At 46.4% G+C, this 24,448-nt stretch overlaps 1 long non-coding RNA gene across 4 annotated transcripts in view; it reads left to right on the top strand.

Moving 5' to 3' along the window:
• The first annotated feature begins 793 nt into the window (after nucleotides 1-793).
• LOC136568881 (uncharacterized) overlaps nucleotides 794-24,448 on the top strand; it is a 59,615-nt gene continuing 35,960 nt past the window's right edge. For 3 of the 4 annotated variants that reach the window (XR_010785289.1, XR_010785286.1, XR_010785288.1), the window contains exons 1-7: nucleotides 794-943; nucleotides 1,199-1,311; nucleotides 1,711-2,117; nucleotides 2,946-4,539; nucleotides 9,241-9,391; nucleotides 9,764-9,916; nucleotides 13,198-13,248. This is a non-coding gene — a long non-coding RNA (uncharacterized lncRNA). Of the gene's footprint in view, nucleotides 944-1,198; nucleotides 1,312-1,683; nucleotides 2,118-2,945; nucleotides 4,540-9,240; nucleotides 9,392-9,763; nucleotides 9,917-13,197; nucleotides 13,249-24,448 lie in introns of all 4 variants that reach the window. The other variant, XR_010785287.1, reaches the window with a different exon arrangement.

Genomic DNA, 24,448 nt, shown 5'->3' with positions numbered 1-24,448 from the left:
AGGCGGGGGGCGGGGGGGTGGCGGCCGCCCGGGCGCCGGGGGCGAGCGGAAAGCGAGGGGACCCTTGCTGCCGCCTGCCTCCGCCTCGGCTGCCGCCGCCGCTGCCCTGCTGCCGCCGCCGCTGCTGCCGGCTGGAGCCGCTCCTGCCGTTTTCTTTATTTTATTTATTTTTCGCCGCCGCGAGCCCCCCTCCTCTTGCTCGCGCTCTTGCTATTTTTTTTTTTTAGAGAGGGGGAGGGGGCGACGGAGGATTTTCTCCCTCTCTCTTCCCCCCCCCTTCCCTTTCCTTTTCCTCCCTTCCTTTTCCTTTCCTTTCCTTTCCTTTCCTTTCCTTTCCTTTCCTTTCCTTTCCTTTCCTTTCCTTTCCTTTCCTTCCCTTCCCTGCCCTTTCCAGCGATCCCCCCTCTTTAAAATACCCCCGCCTGACCGCTTCTCCCCTCTGCTCCCGCTCTCCCCGGCTCTCACTGCCTCTCCTCGCCCTCCCCCCCCCCCCCCCTCCGCCGCCACTTCAAGTTGCAAAATCAGAAACGGCAAACAAGGCTGTCGGGAGAGGCATTCAGGAGAGTAACACGCCGGACACGCACACGCAGGAGGCAGACACGCGCGCAATCGCCCGGCACACGGCTCCCCACTCGCGCACACGCACACACGCACGGGCACAGGCACACGCGGTCCGGGCGCTACGAGCGCGGAGGATGTGCAGGCATAGAGGAAGCCGCGGCGCCGCCGAGGAGGAGGAGGAAAAGGAGGAGGAGGTGGAGGAGGAGGAGGGGAAGGAAGAGGAGGAGGAGGAGGTCGCCGCTCGCCGCTCGCCGCCGCCGGGGCTCGGCCGCCGCCGCTCCCGCGGAGGCTGCTGTCGCCGCCGCTGTCGCCGCCGCCGGTGCCGGTGTGGGCTCTCGGGGAGGCGGGAGGTCGAGAGAGGAGCCGCTCGCCGGCGATCAGAGTATGGAGGTGTCCGGGGGCCAGGTCCAGGGCAGGGCGCCGTCAGCCATTCAGGGCGGTGGAGCCGGGGAGCGCGGCGGAGGCGGGCGGGGAGCTGAGGCAGTTTGATCTCCTGTCGCGGCGGCGGGGAAGGAGGAGGAGGAGGTTGCCGGTCGCTGCTCTTTCTCTCCCGAGCTGCTCTCTCTCGCTCTCTGTCTCTCTCGCTCGCTCTCGCTCTCTCTCGCCTTTTTTTTTTTTTTTTTTTTTTAAATCGCAGAAAAAAAATCGGATGTGACTAAATTCGCAGAGGAGACGAATTCACGGCGAAGTGTAAAAATAGAGAACGGGAATAATAATGACACTTGCAGGAAAAAGAGAGATCCAAAGTAGGTCGGTAAATAAATCCTCTTCTTCTCCTCTTTCTTGCCTTTTCGGTGTTCTTCTCCTGTGAGAGCGCACGATACTGGTTGCGAGGAAAAAAAAAAAGGAAGAAAAACGGTGGAAATCGCCCCAAAAATATTCTCTTTTTTGTTTGTTTAGTTGCCTAAAAAAAGTATTTCGTGTAAAAACTCATCACCCAGAAGAGAAGCCCTCCCCCAAAATAAAAAAAGAGGCAAGAATTGTCAAAATAATAACGGTATTAAGATGTGAACGCGTTCTCTCTCTCTCCGGACTTTCCCCCTCCCCCCTGTTTCTCTCTCTCTCCTTTCCCCCTTTTCTCTTTCTTTCTTTCCGAGTTTGGTTTTTTTTTTTTTTTTCCAGTTTCACCTCTCTCCTCTTCTCCTGCAGGAATGAAGCGAAAGACACAAGGAGGAAGGGTGGAAAAAAGAAGAAAAGGAAGGAGAAGAGGGAGATGAAGGGGGGGCACACAACTAATAGAATATGCAAGAAAGGGAAGGGGGGGAGAGAGGGAGAGAGGGAGAGAGGAGGAGAGAGGGAGAGAGAGAGACCCAAAAAATGAATGCGTTTAAACGGGAAGCCTAGCAAAGCAATGTTTCCGAAAGGGGGATCTGCGCGAATGTCTGTATATAGTGAACTTTGACACTACTATTGAAACTGACACGTTTCTATGGAGATCGCTGCCTTATATGGAGCTCGTGTCAAGGAGCCAAGAGAAGGGCTGCTGGCAACTGATAATCAAAGGCGACTGACTGGTCAGAGCCCTGAACTGGGGGGAGAGAAAATGGGAGGCTAAGGTTAGCCAAGCCTCCTTCACTCCATTGGTTACCCCCCAACTCCCCCCCGTCCACCCCCCCCCCCCCCCGCGCTTTTCTTTCTTTCTTTCTTTCTTTCTTTCTTTCTTTCTTTCTTTCTTTCTTTCTTTCTTTCTTTCTTTCTTTCTTTCTTTCTTTCTTTCTTTCTTTCTTTCTTTCTTTCTTTCTTTCTTTCTTTCTTTCTTTCTTTCTTTCTTTCTTTCTTTCTTTCTTTCTTTCTTTCTTTCTTTCTTTCTTTCTTTCTTTCTTTCTTTCTTTCTTTCTTTCTTTCTTTCTTTCTTTCTTTCTTTCTTTCTTTCTTTCTTTCTTTCTTTCTTTCTTTCTTTCTTTCTTTCTTTCTTTCTTTCTTTCTTTCTTTCTTTCTTTCTTTCCCTTTATTTTTAAAAAATTTAAATGAAAAAAAATTCTTCACTACCTACTGAATGGGATAGGGAAGGGAAAGGAAAAGGGAGGGGGGAGGGAGGGAGGGAGGGAGGGAGAGAGGAAGAGTAGAGAGAGGGAGAGGAGATTCTTCTGACAAGCACAATTTACACTGAGATCCCCCTGTGCTGCTATTTACTTTGAGACCTGATTAGTATGGGTCGTCTATGACCCCTCTACCACCCCAACCCGTCACACACATGGCCAGAGGAGGATGCATTGCGATAGACAGAAAGATGCAATTAAAAGGACACGGTGGATGTGGGCTCCCTGTGAAAAGTTAGTGTGGGTTGGAGTTTTTTTTTTTGTTTGTGGTTTTTTTTTTTTTTTTTTTTTTTTGTTGTTTTTCCCCTACAGATCTGAAATAGGGATTTATCTTCTGCTTTCCAGTTGCAAAAGCCACTCCAGGGGTTTTAATGATGGAGAAGGAAACACGCGCTGCACGGAGGAGCAGGCGCCCGTATATGCACACCCTGGCAGACACGCGGCCGAGTCCACACATATATTCAAATCCCCATATGTTCCCATCCCACTTCGGGCTATTTTTGCAGCCTGTCCCTCGTCCCTCACCCCTCATTCCTCACCTAACATGTCCACCCGCAGCCCAGCAGGGCTCCACGCTTCTCGCGTGGGTTTCACCCCTACCCTTTAATTTTATTTTGGGGGTGTGTGAGCAGTCAGCATAACCCCCACTGCCCTGCAGGCAGTGCCCTCCCCCTCGCTCCCCTTCCCCCGGCTCTCCTGATGTCTCCAAGTGCTCCACGCGGGGAGGGGGGATGCGCAGGGGGTTGCGGGGGTGTCAGTCCCCCCCTTGCCCTGCGCTCCCCTCCGCTCCCGGCCCGGGCCCCGGCCTGGGCGAGCGGGAATCGCTGGCTCCGGCTGCCATCTAGTGGGCGCGGAGCCTCGGCCCGGGGGAGCCCGGCGAGCAGGGGGTTCCGCGCCTGTCTGCAGCCTTCCACCCCACCCCCTACTTTTACCAAAAAATGCATTTCCCCTTTCTTATTTTAAATAGAAAACTGCACTGAGGAGAAGACCCTCTTCTTTTCAATTTCTGTCTCTCTCACAAGCCGGCCTTAGAGGCAGCTTCCCTTTTGTCAGGGATCTGAAATTTGCCTTGGGTTCGAAAGACTGCATGTGACAAAGAAGAAGCAGACTGTAAAAACTGAACAGCTCCCCCCCGCAACAAAAAATCCCACCAAAACTAAAATCCCAGGCGCCCCTACTTGCCACCATACCTTTCTCGTAGCTCCCAATAAAGTTTATAGTCAGATTAGAAGGTGGATGGAAAACCTGCAGAAGGAAAGTGAATTAAATAGGTGACAGAAATTTTATTGTTATTATTTAGTTTTGTAAAGTGATGTTGCTTTAATTAAAAGTAAAGAGAAAAAAATAAGCCCCTCAAATTTGATGCATAGTGATCATGATATTTTTTTTCTTTCCCTGTCGCCTCTGAAATCTGAGGCTGGGAGACGCCTGAAGAAAAGATTCCTTCATCATTTCTAAGATCAGAATAATGCTTGATTTTGTCCCGAAATAATGAAGAGATTTTCAATGAGCCCCTTGGCCAAGCCGTCTCTGTTGTATATTGCATTGATAAAAAGGATGTTATTGACTATGCAACAGTAGGCTTCTTTCCTCTCTCTCGCTCTTTCCAAATAAAGTCTCCGTCCTGTCTCTTGATCAGTGAGAAGGTGAAACGAATAAGATTAAATAGGACAAAAAAGCAAGCTCCGTATGTGTATCATCTAGATTTTACTCCCCAGACTGTGAAGAGACAGGGAGTAAAAGAGGCAGAGCGAGGCACGGAGGGGGGGGGGAGAGGGAGAGAGAGAGAGTGAGAGAGAGAGACAGAGACACAGACACAGACACAGACACAGACAGAGGCAGAAAGCCTGAGAGAAGGTGGACGGACACAGCAGCCGCAGCCCAGCTCCTCCCGGACCGGGCACTCTGCCGACGGCCCCGGCTCCCCGGGCCACCCCAGGCAAGTCGCCGCTTCCTTCCTCGTGGTTTCGGGGCAGAGGGAGGGGAGCAAGGCCGCGACACTTGGCAGGGAGACCTTCCCCAGTCCTGCCCCCCCCTGGGCCACCTCCTCCCCTGGCGTCATTTGGGCATCCCGGCATTTGGGAGGAGTGAAAGGAGCCTAGTCCTCATTCTGTCCGAGATTTTTTCTCCCTCCTCTCTTCCGTTCTCTTTTCCCCCTATAAGAACATGTGTGGGAATTTCCACTGCTCCCCTCCCCATATAACGCGCGTGTCTCACAGAGGTGACCCACGCAGGTACGGCAGGCACCGACCTGGGTGCCAGGGCCAGCTGCAGCCGCAGGGCGCCGGGCTGGGGACGTGCAAGCATTCCAGCGTTCTTCTCTTTCACCTGCTTTGTTTGTTACTTGATCACCTAATGAAAAGATCGATGGCGGCTTGTTTATGTGGGTGATAGTGTCAACAGATTACAGGGGCAGTAATCAGATGTTTCCCAGCCGGGCTGGGAACAATTGTAATACAGAGGGAGCCTAAACATGCTCAGACTGCGCTAGTCTGGGCAACGGGGGTTGTGCGGCGGGGAGAAATTTTTTCCCTTCGTCTGGCTGGAAGCGCTTGGTGGTTTTCATTCGCTCCGTGATGAGGAAAAGCAGCTTTTAAACAGGATTTGTAGAAATAGCTGATGGGTGAAGGCCGGTGAAGTTTGCGGGAGTCCCGAGGAGAAACCCATCTCCGACGTCCTGTGGCTGTGCAGTAGTAGCCTGTTGGGGAGGGGAGACGGGACTCTGGGCATCCATCAATAAAAGTCTCATGCTTGTGTTGACCAGGTTAAAACAGAGATCAGTCGACGAGAGGCATTTCCTCTCCTCAACAAATTACAGGGACACGGTCACAACTGACATTTAATTGGGAAATGAACTTTGATTCCTTTTTTAACCTCTGTGGATCTGGAATGTGTAAAGGAGATGGAGCTGGGAACTTGGAGAATTAATTTTCCCTCTGTCGTACTAGATGCTACTTTCCCCAGGCCAGAGTCCAAGGCTGGGATCTCAAGGTGGGAGAGTTTTGGAAGGCTTTAGCGGGTGGTTTTGGTTGTTTCTGTTTGTTTGGTTTTTTCCCCTCCTTTCTGTATCTCTCTTCTCCACCCCTATCTCCTTCCTCGTGTAACCCAGCCCATAATGGCACTGGTTCCTCTCTTGTCCCCTGCAGAAAGGAAAAGTTCCTCTGGAAATTAGTGGTGGATTTGTAAGTGGCCCGGCCGCATGTAATTTGGGAGCACGGATACATAGCCTGTGTTTTCTTAAACAAATAAGTGCCTTCTTCAGCTGCCAAGCTCCACAAGGCACCACACACACACACACACACACACACATATATATACACATACACATACACACACATTGAAAAAAGTACCCACACGGGGACGTCCATACATATACCCACATATATATGCACACGCCTATGGAATGGGGTAGATGGAGGACAGTATGTGCACACTTACACAGGGTGCAGTGAACAGCTTTGGCCTGCAAAAAAAAATTCATTCTTGCTTTCAATTTTTAGTGTATTTAGTCATCCTCAGTTCTGACCTGTGGACACCTACAGGCTGTAAAACCGGAGTGTTGTACTGGGGTTTCCCCCAGCCTCTGCCTTCATCCCTTGGTTGGAGCTTTTTGCACGGCCTCTCTCCTGGGCCGGCCTGCTGCAGAGCAAATGTGAACAGTCACATTGGACCCCCCCAGTATAAACTGTGTGTCCCAGCCCTGCTGCTCCCCAGGCCCTCAGCCAGGCTGGGGGTGGCACTGCTGTTCCAGGCCTCCACAACTGGTGGTGCCCAGCCAGGCCTCATTTCCCATCAGCAATGCTGGAGCTTTTCCTCATAGGCCTTTTTCTCCATTTGCCTTTTTTCTCTCTTTCTTTTTTCCTTCCTTTTCCTGCCTCCGCTCAAGCCAGACCTGAAGGATAACTAAGTTTCTTGAGGAATGCAACATATGGTGTGTGTGTGTGTGCTGGAGGTGGTGCTTCTGGAGGACACGCAGTCACCCCCTGCCCTGGGCAGGTGGTCTCCGGTGAGTGGCATCACCCCGGGGAGACGTGACTGAGCGGGGCCAGCTCCTCCCGGGCGGTCTGTGCTGCTCCTTCGCTGCCTCCTGCAGCACCCACCCGCAGCTGTCCTGAGGGAAGCACTCTGGGACGCTTTGTACCAACCCTGGTCGCTTTCTAAAGGAAGCCTGATGCCGAAGGTGGGCCCATCCAACCCTGGACGTTCTGGTATCTCCCCCCTCCTGGTATCCCTATCACAGTCACCTTAGTCAGTCGCCCAGGACGTTTCAGTACTTCCCACCGAAGGCGACTGGACTTGGGAAACAAGGCCCTCCACCTTTCCCTGCTGAGCTCCCCCTCCGCCCGTCTGCCGCACATGCCCCGGGCCACGCCATCATGCACAACCTGCTTTATTTATTTATTTATCAAAAAAACCCAAACAAAACCCCCACTCTTTGGAGCGTACTCCTTCCCCCCGTTTCCTCTGTGAAACACCATCTTGGAGTCAGGGCCGACATCCCCGCGGTATCCAAAGCTGCTGCTGGGTCTCGCAACCCACGGGGTATTGTGTGTCCCACCCCGCCGAGTTGTGCCCGCTCTTCCTCGCCTTCCGCGTGTGTTTAACCCAGAGGCGCGACCGCCCTTCCCTTCCGCGCACACCGCCTGCTTCCCTGGAATTATTTTAGACGGGATTGGCAAAAAAGCAGTGAGACAGCGGCCCTCGCAACTCCCCCCGCCACGCCCTCGAGAAGGCAATCTGCCGTTCCCGCATCCTCTCCGGCAGCGGCTCCGCGCCGAGCCGGGGTTTGTCATTTGTTAGCACTCAAAAGTACGGGGCTCCAGTGCCAACCAGAAAGCAGGCGCTCGTTATCCCTACAGACAGAAACGCCTGAGCACCCAACAGTCAGCCTTTTTTCCCCAATTAAAAAAAAATAAAAAATCTGTGCCTAGAAGTAAAAACCAAACCAAACCAAAAGCAAAACTAAAAAAACACAGAGCCCCAACCAACAAGCACACAACAAAAAAAAAGCTGTCTGTGTGAGGACGGGAGAGAAGGCACCCAAAACGAAGGCCACTTTTCTAACAGCACAAAGAAGCATAACAATTCCCAAGTAGAGCCGCAGGAACAGAAACTGATGACCTTGGATGGAGATCAAACTTTCCTGTATAAGGAAAATCTGGGAATAATTTTCAACACACTCGTGAATCCAGGACCAAATATTTACATTCGGCACAAATAAAGCTGCGGTGATCAGAGCGCTGAAGCCAAGAGAAAAAAAATTACAAAAACCACTAGCATAACGCTTTGCACTGAACAGTTCCGACTGTATTTTATGCTTTCACCTTCTGTTAGGGATGAATTTGGTATTTTTATGATTCTGAGTTGCGCTGGAGATTTTGATAAAGAGCTGACGCTTGGAAACGAGTTTGTAAGTCGTGAGATTGTCCTGACAACGCCATCGACGGCAGTATATAATAATTTCCTTAATAGTTACCTGTCAGAGATGCCATTTCTTTTACTGAGGGGATTAGTCAGTCAGGAGTAGATTTGAGCTGGACTTTCCGCAGACCAGAGACCAGCTCCAAGATGTTTAAGTATTTAATGTCACTTTCTCCCCTGCATCCGAGATAAAACTGTGCAAAAGTATGTTTGCTGGCAAATACTCAGCAATGGTAGAGTAGTAGCGATATAATAATATTTATTCATCAGAAATTGATCTGAGTAATAAACCTTAGCATTTCCATTGAAACTGTCAGGAGCAAGATATGTTTATTACGGCATATTCTGTCTGCGTGGGGAGGACGCGGCTGCGCTTCAGCTAAAGTTTAAATGAAACAGAATAAATACAGTAGATCGCTCCGGCCCAACACAAAATCTATAAATGACTGCTACATATTTTACGGAGCAAAGGGTTTTTTATTATTTTTTAAAAATAGAATTATTCACACGTTTCTCGGGGTTAAGCCCAGACATATCCAACAGTGTCGTTAATAAGTTACACAAAATTGCCTGATCCTATCAAACGGGTCTAGAGTTATATGTTTTATTGTTAACCCCTTCCACCGAATCTTCTGAAGCTGAAAGGGAAAGGGAAAGGGCTTTTGTCCGAGTTGATCCTTGGCTATTCTGGGGCTCAGGTTGGTGTGAAAAGGACGAGGAGGTCTCTTGAAATCTCCTTTTATCTACTCCTATTTTCTCTCTGGATCAGCAAATTTGAATAGACACCATCTAATCGCTCGTAATGGAAAATGAAAAAAAAAAAAAAAAAAGAAAACCAAGCCACCCAACAAAAAACAACTGTGTGTGTGCTCTGGGAGCTGCGAAAATGCTTTTGCACTGGGCTGCCTGGCCGAAGGGGTGCGTGCCCTTGAGTGCGCTAGACAAGGAGCGGCTTGAGCAGCCCCCTGCAGCCGAAGCCTGCTATGCGCGCACCCTGCGACTCCGCGGAGACACAGGCATGCCCTGTCCCTCCTCCCTTCGCCCCCGCGCCAGGGTATTCCCTGCCTGGGGCCGGGTGGTCTGGGGATGGGCATGCTGGAGCAACCAGCATCTCAGAGACTCCTTCCCAGTGCCCGGGCTGTGAGGACCTTTTTTGAGGGGTGATGCTCGGAGTTGTAACACGGAATCGACCCGACACTATTTTCTCTCTCACCCTCAGACTCCTGGATTTTCGTAATTTGCACTTATTGCGGATACCTGGACTGAGAGAGAGTCCCGGCCGCCGGGAGTGGGTAACCCCAAGGAACAGTCGCCTTGTGGCGGGCAACCAACTCCACACATCAGCCAGGCACCGAAGGAGGTGTCCGCAGGTTCCTGGGGATCATCTTGCCAAGTCTGGTGTTTCTGGGTTTTTTTTGGGGTTTTTTTTGGTTGGGGTGTTTTTTTTTTTGTTTGTTTGTTTGGTTTTTTTTGGGGGGGGGGGCGGGAGGGTGTTGGGTTTTTGGTATGCGTTAAGGGGAAAAATAAAAAAAAGAGGTGGGCAAACTTGGGGACCTCTGTCAAATAGAAAAAGTTTTGTTCCAGAGGCTCAATCCAGGACACTATGTCTTCCTTCCTAGCTGCTCAGAAATTGGCGTTTCTTTCTCAGTCTGGGATACTTTTGCTGAAAATTCCTTCATGTGACTACTTTGTTGCTAAGGCTACAAGTTCCCATCCCGACACACAAATCTTTTCCACTCCAGGAACAGCTCAAGTCCTGGGCAGAAGTCATGACTTAAGAGACTTACTTCAAACTCCTTGGAGTGCCTCCCTGCTAAATACCTGCTTAAGTCTAGAGGTTCAAATGAAGTCCTCCCCCCGCCATCGTGTGTCACCCCTCCTCCTTCTCTCCCGAGGTACGTTTTGCTGGGACTTCTAGTAAAAGGTGGCAAGAAGAAACACAGTCGAATAAGGATTAAATTAAGTAGAAGAAATCCAGGCGATGTATATTTTGAAGCTCCGATGGGGCGTCAAACTGATGTTTAACACATTTTTTCCACTCACTGTGCACAAGTCCTCAGCCCCCATCGCCTTGTTTAATTTTTTCACCCCCGAGGAGGCGGCAGTTGTGGGAGGTGGACAGAAAAAGGCTCCCTCGACCCACAGATCTTTTCCTATCCTCAAATGCCATGGGAAAGGGCAAAGAGACGTCGTGTCCCCAGGCACGGCTGGGGACACACTCACACACACTCACACTCACACTCACACTCTCACACACAGAGAGGGGCTCTTCCAGCACCGAAGGACCTGTTAGGTGGAGTACTGCGTGGTCATCCAGGCTGTCCCTAAATGCAGAGCTCAGGCAGGTGGAAAGTAGTTTTTTTGTTTTGTTTTGTTTTTGTTTGTTTGGTTGGTTGTTTGGTTTTTTTCCCCTTAGCAGAATTACCCATCTCCTTCCTCCCCACTGCCCTCGCTGCTCTCTTGGTTGCACCGGTCAGGAAAATACAGTTTTATCTCCCCGGCTCAGCAGAGTGGACACGTGTTTGTGCACGACTGAGCCCGCCAGCACCGCTGAGAGAGTGGCTCTCCTGGATGCAAAAGGAGAAAAAATCTCAACAAAACCCCCTCAACCTCCCTCCCTACCGCCTCCGCCCCCCAACCCCCAAGAAGCCCCAGAGAGGCTCTTTTCCTGGAAAAGTTAAGTGTGACTTAGCAAACATTTGTAAATGCAAATAGATATGAATAAATAAACCTCAAACCAGGTAGTTTGGGTGTAACAGGACTAATTGCAGACAATGAAGCTGAAATGACTTCTCCAATTAGCTGCTGGCTGGAGCTTATTTGAAGGAACTGTCAGCTCTAGCGATAGATAATTGCTTTATTGCTCACAAAACTATCATCTATTTAGAACATATGTGCTAATTACTCTGGATGGGCGTCGGAAAAGAGACCATAAATCTATTAGCCCTTTAAAAAGTCTAAGGTACTTGTGAACGACCAAACTCCCTTCCTTGGAGTTTAAGGGCAAGAGTCTCGTCTGGATGGTACTCTTTCCATAAAATAAAATAAAATAAAATAAAATAAAATAAAATAAAATAAAATAAAATAAAATAAAATAAAATAAAATAAAATGAAATAAAGTAAAATGAAATGAAATGAAATGAAATAAAATAAAATAAATTCAGCCATATATACACGTGTATTTTTCAGCGTATATTTGCGACTTCACAGTGGGAGGGAAAACAAGGGAAATCATCCTTCTATAGACCAAACTGGTGCAATAAATCACTGTCATAAAACCGATTTTCCTCTTCAGCTTTGCACTATTTTTCCCCCCAAAAAGATTAGTTTAAAAATCTTTTAATTGGATTACTCTGGAAAATTAATCTCCTTTGGGCTCGCTAAGTTTGTGTACCAAATATCTGGAATTAATTCAGTGCCACAAAACGCATCTGCGATGCCTTTTGTTCAAACTAGCTAAAAAAGGGACAGGTAGGGAAAGTGGCATTTCGCCCTACGCATTCATGTCCCCTCGCAGTTCTCTATGCATATTCATTGTTGTATGTGTCGCATTGTACCGCATAAAATTGCTATTGTAAAGGACATAAACAGAATTGTTTGCTGGACTGTGCTGTGGGTCAAGACACCAGTGAGGGGTGAGGAATTCAGGGGGAAAAAAATAGAGAAAGGAAAAAGCTTTGGCAGCCCAAGTAGCAGTCTCCTGGGCGTCGCGCACCGAGGGTCATACCCGGGTCGAAGCGGCTTTCAGTCGCCACCCGCCCCTGGCCGCTCCGCGGATGCGCACTCCCTCCGCGCTGCTCCGAGCATTCCGCCCTCCCACCCCCGCTCGTCTCCACTGCTGCGGCTGGCCCCGGACCTGCGGCACTCTCGGGGCCGTGTGAGTGGAATTTCCCATCCCCGGCACCCGCTGAGATTCAATAGGATCCCTTAGTTTTCAGCGCAATTTGAGCGTGAGCAGCACCCTCGTGAGGTGCGGCTAATTGCGGGGGCGGCAGGGGGTTAGAGGCGCAATGACTTGTCGGGGCGGTGGTGGTGACTCTGTAACACAGCGTCTTCTTTCCCTCCGCCTTTTACAAGTACAGGCTGTCTCTCTGCTAACAGAGCAATAAGGCTCTGGTTCATCTCTATGTTTTTACTTGCTTGTTTTCCCGGAAGCAAACGAACCTGTCGCTTATTCCCGGTGGTTTATATGCAGATTGTGACACTATACAGAGTCTTGGGGACCGAAGGGGCAGGGAGCGGTTCCTTCCCGGGGGAGGAATGTGGGAGGAGAGATGGTGAGCAGGAAAGTTCCTCCTGGGTGGAACAGGAGGCAGGTACCGCTTGTGCGAGTGTCTGTACGTGTGAGCTGAGATTCAGGCTGGGTAGGTGAGGGGGCAGCACGGTGGGGGGATACGAAGCAGGCTGGAGGATGAGGTTGAGGAGTGTGAGGGTGAGGATGAGGGTGAAGGTAGGTTTTGACCTCTTGAGCACTGGTCTAGCTCAGCGCCCTATAGAATAATCTCTCTGCCCAGACCCAAATCCCAGCCATTCTTGCATGCTTGTCGCCCTTCATAGGCTGTGTGTCAGCATTAAATTTCCAGTGTCAGCCGCTGCTGAACTGCGAACCGCGGAGCGGGATTGTCTGTGTTTAATAATACATGACACAAACACGCGTGGAATCGCATGGAGGGAAAACATGCACAGCGAGGTGAACATCCCATGCTACAGGCTGGACATATCACGCAGGGGTGTATCACACGAGCCCAAGCCCCGAAATCCTGGAGACAGGTGTCACATGTGCTCACATGCAGCCAAACAACTTCCATTGCAACACGCGTGAGATCCTTGTGTGGACGTGCACAAGTAGATCACTGCTTCCAGACAGACTTTACGTACTTGCTAAAGAGCCCTGTGGTTTGCAGTGAATTAATTATTGCACCTTGGATCCCCGCTGACCATGTATCACCCTCGTGTTTCTTCCCACCGTGCACAGGTAGAAGTTTTTCAGCCCTGTGCTGTAGCTGAACAGATGATTACACATTGACAGAATGAATCTTTATCCCTAATCACATGATGTTAAATGAATCTTAAAGTCCCTTCTGAGACAAACGAAGAATTCTCTCTCTTTTTCTCTCTTTTGTCTCCCTGTCCATCTGCCTGCACTGTGGGCGTGCTCTGTGGAAAATGTTTACAGTTTGGAGGACTCTAACCTTGACTTTCCAGCTTTGAGCTCCCTCTGGAAGCGGTAAGAGCAACTACTCCATATTACTGTACATATTCCAGTACCACTGTGGGTCGCAGGTGTTGCAGCCGCTATTGTTTTCATCCCTTCTGCAGCCCCGCGGCCAGAGCCCAGAGGTTGCACCGACCTCCATATGCTGCTACGCACACCCTCAGAGCCCGGGGTTGCCCCCGTGCTGAGCGTGCACGGAGGTGGAGAGAGGCGAATTTGCGTCCTCGCCCACCCCCGCTCCTCGCCGCCCTTCGGCCGCCCGCTGGCCTCTCCCACCAGGGCTCAGCATGGGGATTCTTACTTTCTCCCACAAGGGGAATAGAAAGCTCATGCGTGGACAGGCATCTTTGTCGGTTTAATGTGAGGAGTGCCGGGCGCCCAACGCAAGGCAGGAGGCAAAGACCTCCGAGATAAACTGGGATTGCCCTTTAGCCCCAGGCTGGGAGTGGAGGGACGGGGAAGACAGTCACCGCGCCGAAGGTTCCGAGGCAAAAACTTGGCAGAGACGACAGACAAAACAACTCCTAAACAGGAAAATACCTAGAAACCGAGCTGTGCACATTTAACCAGAAAGCATCTGGGACGGTTGCTTTTAATTTAGGGGGTGCAATGATCCTTTGGAGACGATGTAAAGGATGCATTTGTAACGAGCTACAAAAGTGCGGGGTGGAGGCGGGATGCTGTGCTATGCCGGAGCATCCCTGAATAGCATTAAACTGTGTCATGAATCAGTGTCATCATGACGTATGACACACCACAAGGGATCATGATGAGTGACTGGCATAATAGACACAGATAGTGGACCAAAGTCTCCTTGACAATTCTTAGTCATATGTCTTGGGGGGATAGTTTTACATTCATGATCCGTTTATTTGGAGCCAATACAGGGAGGGAGACACATGAAGCACCCTGCTGAATCTGTCTGAGCAGGATGAACGGGCTTAAATGGCACAAAGCGTTGCCGGGGGGAATCTGAAGAGGTCGCAGGTTTAGCAGCAAAACACGTGGAAAACCCCACCTGCTATTAGGCTATACATAATTAAGCAGAACGCCCCTGGTTTCTCCTGCCAGCCCAGGAAAGGGCTGGCTCACCCAGCGTGTTTCCGCGCTTCTCCGTCAATAAGCTGCAGAACATCTCAGGCACCACGCACCACCCATCCCGCGGGCTGATAGCCTCCCGTCCCATCGCAAACTGAGGGACGCCGCTCGCCTCCTTTTCCTCACGCTTGAGCTTTGCTGCGGGTTGCGAAACTCCGAGGCTCCAGTGCTAGCAGGGGCAGGTCTGCCGAGCAGGCAGGAAGCACACCTATAATAAACGCTTAATCCAAGAAACGCCCCCAGTATGCCTCTCACTACGAGCTGGAGAGCCCGAGTTGCTGGAGCTGCGGGTTTTCTTTTGTTTGCCAACTTCCCGAGCTACCAAGTAGAAATGCCTTTACTTTTTTTCCTTTCCCTCTCCTCCAAACTTAAGTTTCCCTTTGGCGGTGTCTCCAGAAGGGCAAGAGGGCCCCAGTGACCCTTTGAAGGCGATCAGCACTCCGAAATCCCCCTGGGCTGGCTGGGAATGCTTGCCATCTCAGCGGAGATCACTGACAGGCTTCTTCCCGAGAGACTAAGTTCGCGAGGCTCCAGCTTCACATAGACCCTTCAGGAATACTGATAACCTCTAGAAATCTCCATAGGAGACATTCCAATGAGCAAAATGAATGACATACGCCCAGAAAATAAGAGTACAAGAGGGTAATCCTCTTCAGTCTGAACCACCGCCCCACTCCCCTCCCCCAAAACAAACAGACAAGCAAACAAACCTGAAAAATCCCCACAAAAGTGATGGTCCAGATTCTAAGAAGTTCGCTAAGTGTGTGAGTATCTAATGAAGGGAATAGTGAGATTTTTAAAAGAAAACATCTAATGACTTCATTTGATTTGGAGGATGAAAAAGCCTTTTAAATCAGTCCAGATTCACTGGCCTAAACGCAGCCAATTTTTGAATATGAAGGTTGTACTGAGTCTGCCTTCTTTCAAGACATCATCTGAAAGGTAATAGTATAGGTGAAGTAATGTAGTTACACTGTAGAAACTTTTGTTTCCCTTTCCTGGCAATTTAATTCGGTGCTTCTTCACTTTCTTAGGAACAGACTGACTCCGTCAACGGCGATCTCCATGTTTAGACGCATGTCTGTTCAAAGCATTTAGGTTCCCCAATTTGCATATTTCTCCCGACATCGGCAGCATCACTGGATTCTTACGTTATCAGCCTTTTCAAAGTAGGGGAAATTCGGAATAAAACATGATTCCTAAGTGTGCAGGGTAGCAAAGCCGATATGGAAGCGGGCTATCAAAATCACCTTTTTGCCCTTATAATGGGAGGAGTGAAAAATTAAAATAAAGAAGCGCTCCTCCTGAGAGCACCCCGGTGGCCGAGTTTCGGTAGTTTAGCCATTTCACGAGTTTTCAGCTGATTTTCCAGCGTGTTGCCGAACTCTTGCCAGTCTCCCACAGCCTTCGGGGGGTCGCCCTGAGGGATGGATGAAGCTCCCGGTTCTGTCCCACTTTCGAAACAGGAGCCACATCCATAAGGGGAGAGAGAAAAACAGTCAGCGAGGGTGCGGGAGCCGGACCGCGCAGGCACTGCCGCCACGCCATGTGTGGTTTTGTTTTTGTTTTGTTTTGGTTTTTTGTTTTTGTTTGTTTGGTTTTTTTGTTTTTGTTTTTGTTTTTGGTTTTGGTTTTGTTTTTGGTTTTGTTTTTGTTGTTTTATTGAGGCGGCGCTCGTGACCGGCAGCAGGTGTCGCTCCCAGCAACCCCCCCTCCCTCGAAGGGGTGGGGGGAAGGTGTAATTTTGGATACCACTAAGTGATTTTTAAGCACCTGTCGATGGTATCGACAAATCCGTATCTTTTGCTCCACGTCCGTTTCCCTAAAAGGGACTCGCAGAGGGGTGTGAGGATAGAGGGGGAGAGCAGGTCTAATTCTGCCCAGCCTCTCCGCCCTCACAGCCGGTGACAACTGACGACGCGGACAGTGGGCTACTCCTTGCCCCCCTACCCTGCTCCACATGCATGCCATGGAGCTGAAGAAGTGGGTAAGAATCAGTGCACTTGTTGCCTGCGGGGTCCGATCCTGCAAAGCCTGGAGGACCTTCAGAGACCCTCCCCTCCAAAAGTCAGTTTCTCAGCCACTTGCCCATCATAGGTAAAAACAATCATTTCCACACCTGCTCCTGGAAGTCCACGGAGGCGATCAGGGTAGCTAGTTCTCAGCAGGTAGGGCTGTCCGCCCAGAGCTTTGCCGCAGCATGAAGAAAAATATAAAACTAAACAGACAATCAGCTGAAATCTATCCTCTTTAAATAAACCGATTCCTTAGTATTTTCCCAGTATTGTTGTAAGTTGTTGTCTGTGATGTCCCCCAGGGCTCTTTCCTCTGCTCTCTGATTTCGTGTATAAAAGCACCTCTGAGTGATGGATTACTGTGTCATTGCAGCCTGTGAAGGATTAATTTGTTTCATTGATTTCTCTTTAGGCAGATTGCCAGAATTCTCTGCTTCCCACCTTTCTCCAGGACTTCAGCAGTAATAGACAGTAACAGCCTAAAACAAATCAGCCCATTCTTGTAAAAATAGAAACACAAAATCCTGAAGTCCCAGGGAAGCTGTAAAGAAGTTTTTTCCTTATGGTGTAGACCCACTAATTCCTTAAATGAGTCCATCTTCTCTCTTTTCACCACTTCCCCTTTAAAAAAAAGGTTACCATGTCTTGGTGGGAGTTGCTTAGTCTCAAGAGCAATTTCAACAAGCAGTTGGATGTGAGCAGTGGGCATTTGATGGTCACAGAGAAATGTTCTGTTCATGCTAAACAGCAGGGGTAGGAATTACAGGAGGGTTGCATAAACTTCAAGGTTCATTCTTTCTTAAAATCACCAGAACACCTACATCTAATCAATTTTCTATCCATCTACCTATCTGGGATATTGAAATAAGCTGTAGTTTATGTCAAGTCCCGGAGTTGCTGGTCTGATGCGTGTGGGGGTGGATGGGACTGGAATCTCCCAGATCAATTCATCTGCATGTTTTCAGGAGAATCTGATAAAAAAAATCAGACCTTGAAGTGTCAACCTGTGGTGAAAAAAGGGAGCTGGGCACTTCTTTTGGTGCAGATTGCGGAACCGTGAGGGGAAGAGAATGAGATCTGCTGCTGCTACTCTGACCACAGCACTGCTCTTTTCAGACCTGCTTTATCTGCAGCAGAGACAGGTCAGCTGTGCTCTTCTGTTTGTTTCCACAATGCAGCACTAAATACTGTATTGATTTAGTCTCCAAAAGTTCAACTTTAGGTGCTTCTAGTGCATAATGTTATCATAGATTACTGTTTTTACTCCTTGGGCTTGTGGAAAGCTGTGTTGTGCAAAACCAGCACTTTTAGATATCATGGAGAGCAGAGAAATGTTTATTTTATCTCTGTATCTGACTTGTGATGAGTGTAGTTCAATAACTATTTTCAAAGGGACAGTAAATGTATTGTACTGGAGAGTACAGATCCACTCCATAGCAAATCTAGGAAATTTTGAAGTTACAGCCTTACTATTTTTTCCCCTCCTCTCTCAGAGGATGTTAGCCTACCACTTTCTTTTTTAATTTTCTGTAATTTCAGGTGAAATCCAAATACCAGTACTAGGGTGACAGCATGATTTCCTTGTTATCCCACAAGAAAATATGCCTTGCCCTGCCTGAGGAATGCTCTTGTGTTTTCTTGCATGAGATCCCTCTGTGGTCTGTCAAGTCTAACTTTCCTTTCTCTACCTGGCAGGTTTCAAAGGAACTTTAAAAGTAGTCATGAGGAGTTAATTTTTGTTTCCACTTCTGGGAATCCCTTGAAATCCCTATTTTGTCTGGGGAAACCCTGCAGTGTGGGTTAGCCTGCAGAAGGAAAAGGGTGGCTGCCTCCTGGCATGGCAGCCTGGGAAATGCTGTTATCCTGAGGAATCCTGCAAACTTTCCTTCAAACGCTTCTGTGGTGTTACAGGGACCCCCGCTTTTCTGGCTTAACACAGGCATTCCCACTGCCTGGCATTCCCACTCCTGATAGTTTTTCACTGTCAAGTAACTTTGAAAATAAAGGCACAAAATGCAACAGTTCACATTCTTCCTTCTTGGACAGCCAAGCCCCAGGGAGGCTTGGCTCTCAGGGCAGAGTTTGTCTTGCTTGGAAGCAAACACTCTCATTCCCTCTGCCCCTTTCTCCTTGCCAATTCTTTTCAGCTTACACAGGGGAATCCTTCTGCTCCTTTGCTAGACAATAAGGAAAGTTATGCTCTTGATTAATAACGATAACAATATTCTTGGCCTGGAAAGTCTGAGTTAGGAGCAGAGACAGATTTCCACCCCTATCTCTCCAGTTTGTAATAAAACAGGCAGAATCCATCACAGACCAAATTTAAAATGCTTAAGTCAAGCTCACATCCTTTTATCCCTTCAGATCTGTAAAGAAACAGAGTCTGTTAGTTTAGCGAACATTAACCTCTTGCATAGTTATGAAAGTAGGATTAATGCCTACTGAAGGGACAGCTGTATGACCCTCACACACACTAACTATACATTAGGGCTGTCATGCTATTGATCGGGAGAAGTTTGTGTGAAGAAGCACTCCCCACCAGGGAGAAAAACAGACTAGAGTGGGGAAAAGCCACTCTAAGATGCATCCACTCCTTCTGCTAAGATGCACTTTTAAAAACTCAGTTCCCATTTCTGGCATCCAGTGTAGATGTGCTGGAATCTGCATTCTTGCAGTTCTGGTGCATACAGACCACACACAGTTGTCAGCTGTGGCCCTGGGACTGGCTCATCTTCGGACAAAACAGACCTCTGCCAATGCTGGATTTGCACATAAGTAGAGTTTTGCTTGGACACATGGGGTTTTGTGGCCTTATGGGGTTCTGACTGGCTGTACTTTAGTGTATCTATTCCCATTTAGCTAATTTGGAAGAGGCTGATCGCGAAGACATTTCTCCCTCACCCCATAAGCTAACAAAAAGAAGAAGTAGTGATGAATAACGTTTGTCAAACTTTCTTTTCATTAAAGTATTACTTCTTTATGCTAACAAAGTACAAGATGATTGTTTCCTAGGGTTTGCTGGGTTAAATACAAACTCTGGATTTGACTTTCATCACATACAATTTTTGTGTTAGTCTAACTCTTATAACATTGAATTCTGCAGAAGCAACTGCAATTTCAGTGCATTTCTGAAAACAGACATTTTAAGGGCCCATCCAAACACTTTGTTAGAGCAGTCCTGAAGTCTCATCTGTCACTTAAAATTCATATTTATAAGGGACTCATGACAAAGGTGAGACCAGCTGTTTTAGAATTGAATCTTCCAGTCAAGGTAGTTTTTGACTACATTAAGTGCGATGGTTCACAAGTTGTAAGAGTATGGGACTTGTTCTTAGCAGTGCTGAAACTCTGCAGTTCTGCAAGATGCAAATATTTGCTTTGGTCCGCCTGAATCATCAGATATAAAGAAAAATAAATCTGCAAGGAAGAGAAACAAAGAAGTCCCTTCTGATGGACACAATGGGGACTTGTGCCTTGCTAAGACAGGTCCATATATTTTGTACAGAGCAACTACTAGACCCTGGCCCAACTTCTGAAAAATATAAAAGAAAAGATCCTGACTGAAAAGGTAAACAATTAGACAAAGCTCTGAGTTTTTTCCCTTGTAGCAGGGAGTAATTTTTTAATTTATTTTTTTTCCCTGAAGCAGCAGGGAGTAACTTTCCCCTCCCTGCATTATTGGAGGCCGTGCAACTGTAGCTGTATGCATAGGTAGGTAGAGAACTGCTGGATACATGAAAGCTGGAAGTTAGGCGCTAAAGGGCATCAGTCCTGCTGCTCTCAGCTCACCTATAAGTCATTTAGTTCAAATAGACAGGTGAAGAGTTAGAAAAAAATACCATGTTAGAGCAAGATACCCAAGAACTGGACTAATTTCTCTGGAAACATGCTCTCCCAGCAAGTAGATTGATTTTTTCCTCTATTAAATTTATTTGTTTTAAATTCATCTAGAAATTTGTACAAGGGGTTAACACTCATGCCCTTCTCAGCAGTATTTGGGAGTAGATCTCTTGCCTACACATTTACCTCTGCTATTATGAAGCTTTAAAACAGCAGCAGTAAAACTCACCTCCCTGCATTAGGTGTTGCTATATAGCAGATCAAAGTTTTGCTGTTTGCAGAACCATGGAAAGAATACCATAATTCAATCTGTTTGGTTAGAACTCAGCATTCAATGAGTAACAAGTTTCTGCTTTTCCACGGAAAGTGTGAATTGAAACTCCAAATGAATGAGTAGGACTTTCTTGCTTCATATCTTACAGCCACTGCTGTATTGATAATTCATTTTTTCCAAGTGAGTAAAATGTATGTGGCTTACCACTCTAGCATCTCATTACTAAGATCACAGGCAACATATTGAAAATGGTGGGATGCTAGATAGTTCCAGTACTTTATGTAGCTATTAAAATTATCTGCACCAGAACTTCTTTCAGTTTACACCATATTAAAGGAAGTTTAAAAATCGCAGTTTTGATTCTAATCAGCTTTTCAGCTTTACTGTATTCCAATGTATCAAGACCACCATCACTAGTAAATCGTAATTGTGTATTGGTAGAGATCATGGCTCTAGAAGGGAAGTACGGTTTTCTCATTCCAAAATCCACTGATTTTTAACATGACAACCATTACATTTTCTAGTTACAAGCTCACGCTCATGAGCTTGTGACTAGAAAACGATCCCTGTAAGACCTTGTTTTTGAAGAGCTCAACATGGACATTCTTGACTAACTGCTGTGGGACTCCTTCAGCTAGAAACACTGACAGTTACATTAGTTGGAAAAACGCGTATGTTTAGTCCACACTGCACACTGCACTAACAACCCATCTTGACCTTGTGAACTCCATCATCTGCGGATTTAAAATAATTTTTGAAATTATTTCAGCAGTCAGAAAAGACATTAAAATTAACTATGATATTTCTCTATCAAAACTGTTTTTTATCTTCTGAGAAATGTTTTCAGGTTCTCCCCTAACATTTGAATAGTAAAGACAAAATTACCCAAGATTTTATGGTGCTTTTTGTAGTTTTTCTCAGCTTTTAAAACTGAGTCAAAGTTGTCTTTTTAAAGTTGCCAGTTTGATTTTCAAATTTTTTTCTTCATCCACCATCACAATGGCACCCTGTCTGGTCTGTGTGCCCTGTGTGAGCATTTCCACAGACCAGAATGTTATGTTTTCACCGGAAATAAAAAAATATCCTAAAACATGAGTTTTGCTCATGGTTAAACTTCAGTTATAATTTACATTTGATTTGATGCTGCCCCTTAGAAATGACAATAGCTTCAGAGAAGGTTTAAAATGCATACAGTGATCCCTTGCAATCATTATAAAATAGCATAGGAATGCCTACAACAGTAGGGACACCACCCTGTCTATAATTCAGTTTAGCTAATTACATCCTGCTTTTCTAAATTCAAGTTTATTTCTAAGCTTGATCCAAAACTTCCAGAAATAACTGTTTTTTCCCATTACCAGTTTTTGGGGTGGGATAGGTTGTATTTCACTGCCAGATGAAGTTCTCTGTTTTTTTTGTTTTTTATTTTAAATAAGAAATGACCTTTTAGTTTATAGGGAGGTGTAAGCCTCTCATCTGGATGATCAATAAAGTAAATTCCTTAAAATCCTTCTGGCTAAAATAACATCAAAATATATAATAAATTAAATTTTATCACTTCACAATTCATTCTTTGTCACACAGACCCTCACCATGAAAAAAAAATTACATCAGTACAAATTGACAAGAGGCAATTGTCTGTCAATGGACTTGCTTTATAGGTAGGGGAAGAGGCCAAGAATAAAGAATCTTAGAGCATAGGTGCACCAATCACTCAAAAATTGACTGATTAAGTTGTCAGGACATTGGAAACATATGTTTAGAAATGCATGAGATAACAATGAATAGTATAGCAAACAATAAATTAAAATTTCAATGTAAGAGAAACTGCAATTAAGGGACTTCCGAAGAAATGCTAGTTGCATGGCTCAGAAGTTTTGTTTTGCAGCAAAAGCCTAGAAGAGAAACTAAACATTAAAAATCTGCACTTCTGAATATGATTAACACATATTAAACTGCATCTTCAGCACAGTTTCATATTTAAGGTGGTTGTGTCTTGTTTCCATCTCTGTCTACAACTATCTGATTCTGCCAGACTATGGTAAAAATACAGGTTTGGATGTAATTCCTTATTAAATAAGCATACAATGTAAAGATGCTTCTCAGCTACAGAAAGAGAGCAAAGCAGTTGCTCTTTAACAAATGCCATGCTATATGCATTATGCAATTTCTATGGTTATAAAACAACTTGAGAAATTGTACTATAACAATATGATATATGAAAGGATTGATTACTCCAAAAATCCTTTCAAGAGGAAAAATTATGGGGGAGATGGGGAAGGGAAAAGCTTTTTTTTCTGTTCAAGCTCCACTTCCTAAAGATTTAGCTTCTGTGGAGAAAAACCTCACATTCAGTTGTTACATCGAGTGGTCACTCAATTTGTTTATTAAATAGTCAAATATATTCTTTTCAGTATATATGAATAGTTTAATTTATTCTGCTGAAAGAGAGATAAGTATCAGAAATAGCAATAGAAGTCACATAATGAGATAAGAATACTAGAAAATCTGAGGATTTTAGTAGAGTCCATTATTCATTCAATTCCTGGCAGCCTTTATGATTACAAAGCACTTGATTGACTAACTAGACATTCTCAAAGTGAATTATGAATCAGGTTCATTTTTCCTGGTTGAGAGCTGGTACATGTTGTAACTCTTCCACTTTGTGATATATCAAGCTCTTGTAACAGTAATAACAGATATAATCAGCTCCTATTTCAGGACAAATAAACTGGCTTTTCAAAAATGAAATGTGGTTGCTAACATTTTTACAGTGTGCAATTTAATTCCTTCCTGCTATTCTCAGAGCTCAATCTGGTGTGATGACACAGCTTTTGAATATTTGACTTTGTTGAAACTCTTTTAGGAGAGTCTTACACCCTCAGTCCAGGCATACTGATATCAGTGGAAATGTGGTGTTGGGTCTAAGAGCAGTGAGTGGTCCTTTACTTGTTGAAAACAAGCCTCAGACACTGAAAACCTGGGCCACAATTTGCCCTTTTGTGCTGTCTCTGATCTCAGCTTGGGAATACTGAACAGTTTTAAAGCTGTTTAAGTTTACTTTGAAACACAAAAAAGGAAAAAAAAGAAGAACCTCTTCTAAAGTGTGCTTGACCCTCAAGTCCTCTTTCATGAAAAAGTCCCTCAGGCTTTTGTGGAAATTATGCAAAGGGAATGACTGGCAGGCTAGGATAGGACTCATTTGTAGAACAAATGCACAATCAGATCACAAGTCCCCCTGGAACAGGTTTAGTGAGAGGTGCATTTCACCTCCAAATGACTACAGGGAAAACAAAATTAAAAAAAAAAAAAAGACTGCTCAAAATCTGTGTGAGTGAATGTCCAAGAAAATCACTACGAAGAGCATTTGTGCCATGCATCTGAATAAGAGATGTAGCCCATAAGTGCTGGTTTGGCTTTCTGGGGTGTGGTGGTCTCTGGATGCTAGTGTCCCAGTCAGCAGAGGCAGCTTACAAGTGTGGTGATATGGGCTGCGGTACTTGATAAAGTGTTGGGTCCAAGGGACAGGGTACATCACATCCTCTGGTACGTGTGCTGAAACATGATCTTCCCACATGGGGTTCTGTGCAATACCCCCACCACAGGTCACAGCTTTGCAGGGAGGAGAGGATTTTTCTGTTGCTTAGGGAGGTTAGCCTAGTGTTTGTGTGCTTATTTTAGTTCCAGTAAAGGGGTAGGCTGATATTCAGTGGGTTGACATTATTTGTAAAACAATTTTAAAGACTTCAACCCCCTCTGTTTCCCTTCTGAAACACAAAAGCATATCTCTTAAGCAAGACCTTTGGGAGAAAAGATCTATTATCACTTTGGTTTTGGAAGGCCTTAATGTGGTCATTCATTTTAGAAACAATGGTTACAGACTTCAGATTTCTTCTTTAGTCATCTTTCTTTCTATCTAATTTCTGGCCTTCTAATGACCTTAATTAAATGCTGAGTAGTTTAGAATATTATTAAATAGCTTTCA

The sequence above is a fragment of the Molothrus aeneus genome, chromosome Z (genome assembly GCF_037042795.1).
Source record: "Molothrus aeneus isolate 106 chromosome Z, BPBGC_Maene_1.0, whole genome shotgun sequence".
In the NCBI taxonomy this organism is placed as follows: domain Eukaryota; kingdom Metazoa; phylum Chordata; class Aves; order Passeriformes; family Icteridae; genus Molothrus; species Molothrus aeneus.
The sequence above is the reverse complement of the archived record's forward strand: the minus strand, read 5'-3'. Positions and strand labels throughout refer to the sequence as shown.